At 45.9% G+C, this 7,916-nt stretch overlaps 1 long non-coding RNA gene across 1 annotated transcript; it reads right to left on the bottom strand.

Moving 5' to 3' along the window:
• Window positions 1–4,099: 4,099 nt before the first annotated feature.
• Window positions 4,100–7,170, bottom strand: LOC139156121 (uncharacterized). The gene is made up of 2 exons (XR_011557241.1): window positions 6,961–7,170; window positions 4,100–5,411 (listed from the first exon to the last, which is right to left on the bottom strand). It is a non-coding gene; the product is annotated as an uncharacterized lncRNA (long non-coding RNA).
• Window positions 7,171–7,916: the final 746 nt, after the last annotated feature.

Below are 7,916 nucleotides of genomic sequence, written 5' to 3'. Positions count from 1 at the left end.
CCGCATCATCGCTTGTTAATACTGTATTAATAAGGCGTTAATAATAAAGATAATCGGATAATAAAATGAAAATCCAATAGATTTCTTTTTGCCTCCGCAAAACACCGGACGTGACCACCGGAGGGCAGGTTTCTATCATTAAGAATGCCGAATCAGGCATAGCAGGGTGAATGTGATGGCGGGACCTTCTCTGTGGCGGCCCCGGCCCTCTGGAACCAACTCCCCCCAGAGATTAGAATTGCCCCCAGCCTCCTTGCCTTTCAGGACTGTTCCCCCATTCCTTTGATGTAGCCAAGCCGCATCATCGCTTGTTAATACTGTATTAATAAGGCATTAATAATAAAGATAATCGGATAATAAAATTAAAATCCAATAGATTTCTTTTCCCCCCCTCGCTAGCCCCCCCAGCCCCCCCCCTAGCCCCCCCCCTAGCCCCCCCGCCAGCCCCCCGTGCCAGCCCCCCCGTGGACTAGCATGGGGGTGTCTAGCGTGGGGGGGTGTCTAGCGTGGGAGGGCCCTAGCAGGCTAGCCCCCCCCACGCTAGCCCTCCCCACGCAAGCCCCCCCCCCCACGCTAGCCCCCCCTGCTAGCCCCCCCACGCTAGCCCGCCATGGTAGCCCCCCCCACTAGCCCCCCCACTAGTCCCCCTGCTAGCCAGCCCCCCACGCCAGCCCCCTGCGCCAGCCCCCTTGTGGGCTAGTGGGGGGGGGGAGTAGCGTGGTGGGGACTAGCGTGGGGGGAGTAGCAGGCTGGGGCCTAGCAGGCTGGGGTCTAGCAGGCTTGCCCCCCCATGCTAGCCCCCCCTCGCAAGCCCACCCCGCTAGCCCCCCCATGCTAGTCCCCTCCCGCTAGCCTCCCCCTGCCACCACCACCCACCAGCCCCCCCCACTCCCCCGTGCCAGCTCCCCCTGCGCCAGCCTCTCCGCGCCAGCCCCTCTGCGGTAGCCCCCCCATGGCCGCGCTAGCCCCCCCCCGCTAGCCACCCCGCTAGGTCCCCCCCGTGCTAGGCCCCCCCCAGGCTAGCCCCCCCCCCCAGGCGAGGCCCCCCGCTTTTTCTCTCCGTTTGAAAGCAGCACTTGCAAAGGTTGCAAAGTTTCATCACATTGGGGCTGGGAAGCATATGGACACATCATAGAAAAAGTGAGATAAACCCCCAAAAAAAGGATAAGTGGGAGCAGTGGGAATGGATAGCTCACAGTGTTAGTGCTCTGTTTTGCAAGTCAAGACTTCACAGGATCGAATCCAGGTACTGCCAGGGCAGACTAGATGGACCAGGAGGTCTTTTTCTGCCGTCAGTCTTCTATGTTTCTAACAGCACTAAAAATGAAAAGGCAGAAGAAATAACCTTTTCCCACAGCTCTCCACTGGCGGTTCACACGCTCTGCAGGGGTCCTTCAGCTCCCACGGCCGGTTAATTGCAGAGACATCGGCCAAGCTGCTCCGGCGCTGCTCTTAAACGTCATCAACCAGCCTTCCTCACAGCTGAGAGGGAACGGGGAAGAGGGCGGGGTTTCCAAAGGGGGGGCAGGAAACTCACAGGAGGTGAGCAAAGCTGCCAAAGGAAGTTGGTGAGGGATGCCAGAACACGCGCACACACACGAAGTCAGAGTTGGTCAGGGATGCCAGGAGAAGGGCACACAGAAAGTCGCCCATGCTTAGAAGGGCGATACCAAAGGAAGTTGGTGGAGGATGCCAGAACAAGCGCACACACGAAGTCAGAGTTGGTCAGGGATGCCAGGAGAAGGGCACACAGGAAGTCGGCCATGTTTAGAACAGCGATGCCAAAGGAAGTTGGTGAGGGAATGCCAGAAGGGCACAAAGGAACTGCGGGCTCCCCCCCCCCCTCGCTATCCCTATTTGAGCCTTAATGATAGAAAACTGCCGTCCTGTGGTCAAATTCGGTATTGCAGCCGCAGAAAGAAATACTGTACTGTAGTACACTTTTTCAATTGGATTTTAACCTTATTATCCTGTATCTTTATTATCAATGCCATATTAATATTAACAGGCGATGATGCATTTTGATAAATTAAAGGAATTGGAAATAATCCTGTAAAAGCCTGAAACCCAGTTAAGAAGGGCTGTGATGGCCTAAATATGAATCATAAGTTTTTAAGAAAGAAGTTGGCAGCCATGCAGACAATTATTATTGTTATTTGCAGTAGTAGTAGTAGTAGTAGTATTACTCTTATTATTATTATCAACATCATTATTATTTATTATTATTATTATTATTATTATATTTGTGTTCTGCCCTTCTACGAAGATTCAGAGAATTACTTAGTGAAAGGCACTGAACAAAGTGATTTTTTTATTGCATTCCCATGGTGACGTGTTCAAAATTGCGATGCTTGGCAACTAGCATGAGCAACTAACATGCTCACGTGTCCCCTTTTGGGTCTTGTCTATTGGGAAAAATGTGGAGCTCAATGGTCATAAGCCGAGGACTTAACAGTGGTGGGATTCAGCCGCTTCTCTCAGGATAGCACGAACGGCTGGGGGCTCTGCCCACCCATCCCGACGTCATGCGCACACTCGCTTTTGTGAACCGGTAGGGAAGGGAATCCCACTTCTGGAGGACTAGCTGCGTATTGGACACGAAAACCGCCAGGGGTTTGTGAAGGTAGTACAAAAATGATAACTTTGTTATATAAAACAGGATTTGGCTAAGTCCCCAGCTCTACCGTTTCCCTAATGAAGAAAGTCCGCACCCGCCTCTCTCCTAGCAGAATGAAATATTAAAAAGACAAAACTTTGATGGAAGGCGAATCTCCCCACGCAGATAAACAGAGAAAGGTAGAAGCGTGAAGGCAGAAAAAGACCTCGTGGCCCATCTAGTGTGCCCTTATACTATTTTCTGTATTTTATCTTAGGATGGATATATGTTTATCCCAGGCGTGTTTAAATTCAGTTACTCTGGATTTATCTACCACGTCTGCTGGAAGTTTGTTCCAAGCATCTACTACTCTTTCGGTGAAATAATATTTTCTCACGTTGCTTTTGATCTTTCCCCCAACTAACTTCAGATGGTGTCCCCTTGTTCTTGGCTTCGCTTTCCTATTAAAAACACTTCCCTCCTGAACCTTGTTTAACCCTTTAACGTATTTAAATGTTTCGATCATGTCCCCCCTTTTCCTTCTGTCCTCCAGACTATACAGATTGAGTTCGTGAAGTCTTTCCTGGTACGTTTTATGCTTATGACCTTCCACCGTTCTTGTAGCCCGTCTTTGGACCCGTTCAATTTTGTCAATATCTTTTTGTAATTTCGTGCTATCTCCCCCCTACCGGTCTTCCGGAAACCCGTTAAGATCTGACTTTTCTGGCAGGTCTGGAATAGCATTGACCTTGGGGTGTGTGTGGGTCTTTTAAAGATGTTACATTATTCTTATTTTATGACTGATATGTCCCGTCAACAAAACAATGTCGTTTGGCGGGCCCCAGGGGAAGAGCCTTCTCTGTGGTGGCCCCGGCCCTCTGGAACCAACTGCCCCCAGAGATTAGAATTGCCCCCACCCTCCTCGCCTTTCGTAAGCTGCTTGAAACCCACCTCTGCCGTCAGGCGTGGGGGAACTGAGATATTCTTTCCCCCTTGGCCTTTACAATTTATGCGTGGTATGTTTGTTTGTATGTATGTTTGGTTTTACAAATAAGGGTTTTTTAATTGTTTTAGTATTAGTTTTTAGTATTGGTTTTACGTGATGTTTTGTACTATTGTTGTTAGCCGCCCCAAGTCTACGGAGAGGGGCGGCATACAAATGCAATCAATCAATCAATCAATCAACCAATCAATAAATAATGTCATTTTCATTTAATACTGTTCTATTTATACCACGTTAGCCTCTCTGAATCCGCTTTGGAATGAGCGGCGTATAAATACGATCGATCCACGCATTCCTGCATCGATAAATAAATACAAAAAACACTAACCTTTCCCCAAAGATGCAAAAAGGGAATTCTGCCTCTATTACTTATGCGTAACTATGCCGGAGACCTGTTCCCCGAATTTGGGAGAGAAAACCTGGACCTTTACTTTTCCCGGGGGCTTCTCGCCCTTGGAAAAATACAAAGAGCTCTTCGAAATAAATAAAAGAAACTTGAATTGACTAAAAACAAAGCGTATTTATTGCAAAGAAATAATAGTAATGTAAAGAGCCGGGGTGGCGCAGCAGGTAGAGTGCTGTACCTCAGGCCACTGAAGCTGACTGTAGATCTGAAGGTCAGCGGTTCAAATCTCATCACCGGCTCAAGGTTGACTCAGCCTTCCATCCTTCCGAGGTGGGTAAAATGAGGACCCGGATTGTGGGGGGCAATAGGCTGTCTCTGTTAAAAAGTGCTATTGCTAACATGTTGTAAGCCGCCCTGAGTCTAAGGAGAAGGGCGGCATAAAAATTAAATAAATAAATAAAAATAAATAAATAAATAAATAAATAACGGTTTACAAAGTGAGATGGATCTTTTAGCTTCGCTGAGCTTTCAGCCAAAAGCCATTCCTGAAAGCCGTCTCCTTTCTGTTCTCTGCTCCCCCCCACCACATCTCGATAGTGGAAAGAAGCAAATTCTTCATCGGCTGGGTTGAAGCTCTTTCTCTGGCTCCTTCGTAGCGGCGTGGGCTCGCTCCGTTTGCGCTGAATCCCTGAAACACACTTCTAACGCCTTCTGAGGAAGACTCTGGACAAATGCCTTTTATCCTCATTTTAGAAAAAAAGAAACGGAAAACAAACGTTACTCTTCTACCTTTCCTACGTCAGGGGAACCACGGTGGCCTTCTCCTCTGCCTACCCCCGGGGACGGCCGATGGATGTGGGGTCAGCTGATGGATGTGGGGTCTTTCTCGTTTGCTATGACTTCAGAGGCCGCTATCTATGACGACGGACCGAGTGGCACCTGTTAAGAAATGTTATAGAAAACACCCGCTCCTTGCCTTTAAAGGCCCAGCTCTCCCCGTGCCCCGCAAAGGACGGGATGGTCATCTTGCCGGCGACACGCTAGGCGGGCTGATGTAACGTCGTCTCGGTAGGATTCTGCCTGCATCCCTCGAGTGGCCGGGTTCCAGAATTTGGGAGAAAAGAGTGTTATATGGTATTGGAACCGCCCTGTGCTTTAAAGTGGGTCTTGAATATTGGTAAGAATCAGTAGACGTGCGGCTATATAGAAACGACTTTATTCCGTTACAATTAGAAAATGCGCAACAAGAAAAAACCCAATGGCGCGGTGAAAATCCCTGGGAGGCTGTGCTCTCCTGGCTCTCGAATATCCGCTCTCCCCGGCTGTGACCGATCAAACGGTCCGGCTCTCTGCCTGGCGATTGACCGGTTCGTGCTAGGATGGGATGCCCCTCCCCGCCTGGCAGCTTTAACTCTTGAAGGATTCCTTCTCTCCCTGCTTTGCCACTACCCGGGCCTCCTGTTGCCCTAGGAATATTATTAAGGAGTTTAATAATAAATATACAGAATAATAAACTTAAAATGCGTTAAGAGGGTTGATTCCTTTTTCTCTCCCATATTCCTTTTTTGACAATAGAATGGCAGAGTCTTCTGCCCCTTGGCCTCAATATTAAATCCTGAAAACGAAAACTCTGCCGTTCTGTGGTCAAAACAGATATTGCAGCCACACAAAGGAATCGACCTTTTTAATCGGATTTTAAAGTTATCCTGTATATTTTTAAAGTATTATCAATTTTAATAGGTTAATGGGAGGCGCAAGCCTTGAAACAAGTTAAAGCCTATGATGCCTATTAATACTAATGATGTTTTAATAATAAAGGATAATCGCTCTTCACACAAAAATAACACAAAACCTACACAGCTGACTCTTACATAAGGTGACCAGATTTTAACATTGGTAAAGCGGGACACCATTGACTGCCGGGGTGGGGTGGGGGTGTCTCTGTGTGTGTGTGAGTCTATGAAATAAAAAAATTAGTTACCGAAATGATCTGAGACGTGTATATGTCGTGGAAGAGAACCAGCCGGTACTTTTCTCTCCGCTGGGTCAATGAATTTTGATCTTACTACGTGATTTATGCAATTAATATCAATATTGGGTTTAGAACCTGTTTCTTTCTTTTATATATTATTATTATTATTATTATTATTATTATTATTATATTTTTATTCTGCCCTTCTCCGAAGACTTAGAGAATTATTTAGTGAAAGGCACTGAAGAAAGTGATAATTTTCTCTCGGTAGGGGTCAATGAATTTTGATGTTACTACGTGATTTATGCAATTAATATCAATATTTGGTTTGAGACCTGGTTTTTTTCTTTTATATATCATAAATAGGATGCAATAGAACAGGGGTAGGATTATTCAATCTATGATTAAGCAATTCGTAATTTAATATCTATAGAGACAGAAATAATTTAAGTGTGAGGTCTAAATAGAATATTTACCACTAGCTCTACTGATTTTAGGGAGGAAGACATCCAACAACAGACCTCACCAACAAAAAAATATTGACAAAATTGAACGGATCCAAAGACGGGCTACAAGAATGGTGGAAGGTCTTAAGTATAAAACGTATCAGGAAAGATTTAATGAACTCAATCTGTATAGTCTGGAAGACAGAAGGAAAAGGGGGGGACATGATCGAAACATTTAAATATGTTAAAGGGTTAAATAGGGTTCATGAGGGAAGTGTTTTTAACAGGAAAGTGAACACAAGAACAAGAGGACACAATCTGAAGTTAGTTGGGGGAAAGATTAAAGGGAACATGATAAAATATTATTTTACTGAAAGAGTAGTAGATCCTTGGAACAAACTTCCAGCAGACGTGGTTGGTAAATCCACAGTAACCGAATGTAAACATGCCTGGGATAAACATATATCCATTGTAAGATAAAATACAGGAAATGGCATAAGGGCAGACTAGATGGACCAGGAGGTCTTTTTCTGCCGTCAGTCTTCTATGTTTCTATGTTTCTAACAGCACTAAAAATGAAAAGGCACAAGAAATAACCTTTTCCCACAGCTCTCCACCGGCGGTTCACACGCTCTGCAGGGGTCCTTCAGCTCCCACGGCCGGTCAATTGCAGAGACATCGGCCAAGCTGCTCCGGCGCTGCTCTTAAACGTCATCAACAGCCTTCCTCACAGCTGAGAGGGAATGGAGAAGAGGGCGGGGTTTCCAAAGGGGGGGGCAGGAAACTGACAGGAGGTGAGCAAAGCTGCCAAAGGAAGTTGGTGAGGGATGCCAGGAGAAGAGCACACGTGAAGTCAGAGTTGGTAAGGGATGCCAGGAGAAGGGCACACAGGAAGTCGGCCATGCTTAGAAGGCCGATGCCAAAGGAAGTTGCTGGAGGATGCCAGAACAAGCGCACGCACGAAGTCAGAGTTGGTCAGGGATGCCAGGAGAAGGGCACACAGGAAGTCGGCCATGCTTAGAAGGGCTATGCCAAAGGAAGTTGGTGAGGGAATGCCAGAAGGGCACAAAGGAACTGCGGGCTTCCCCCCCCACTCGCTATCCCTATTTGAGCCTTAATGATAGAAAACTGCCGTCCTGTGGTCAAATTCGGTATTGCAGCCACAGAAAGAAATACACTTTTTCAATTGGATTTTAACGTTATTATCCTGTATCTTTATTATCAATGCCATATTAATATTAACAGGCGATGATGCATTTTGATAAATCAAAGGAATTGGGAATAATCCTGTAAAAGCCTGAAACCCAGTTAAGAAAAGCTGTGATGGCCTAAATATGAATCATAAGTTTTTAAGAAAGAAGTTGGCAGCCATGCAGACAATTATTATTGTTATTTGTAGTAGTAGTAGTAGTAGTAGTAGTAGTAGTAGTAGTACTCTTATTATTATTATCAACATCATTATTTATTATTATTATTATTATTATTATTATTATTATTATATTTGTGTTCTGCCCTTCTACGAAGACTCAGAGAATTACTTAGTGAAAGGCACT

This window comes from Erythrolamprus reginae, unplaced genomic scaffold (assembly GCF_031021105.1).
Source record: "Erythrolamprus reginae isolate rEryReg1 unplaced genomic scaffold, rEryReg1.hap1 scaffold_313, whole genome shotgun sequence".
Taxonomy (NCBI): Eukaryota; Metazoa; Chordata; class Lepidosauria; order Squamata; family Dipsadidae; genus Erythrolamprus; species Erythrolamprus reginae.
This window is presented reverse-complemented; position numbering and strand designations above follow the sequence as displayed.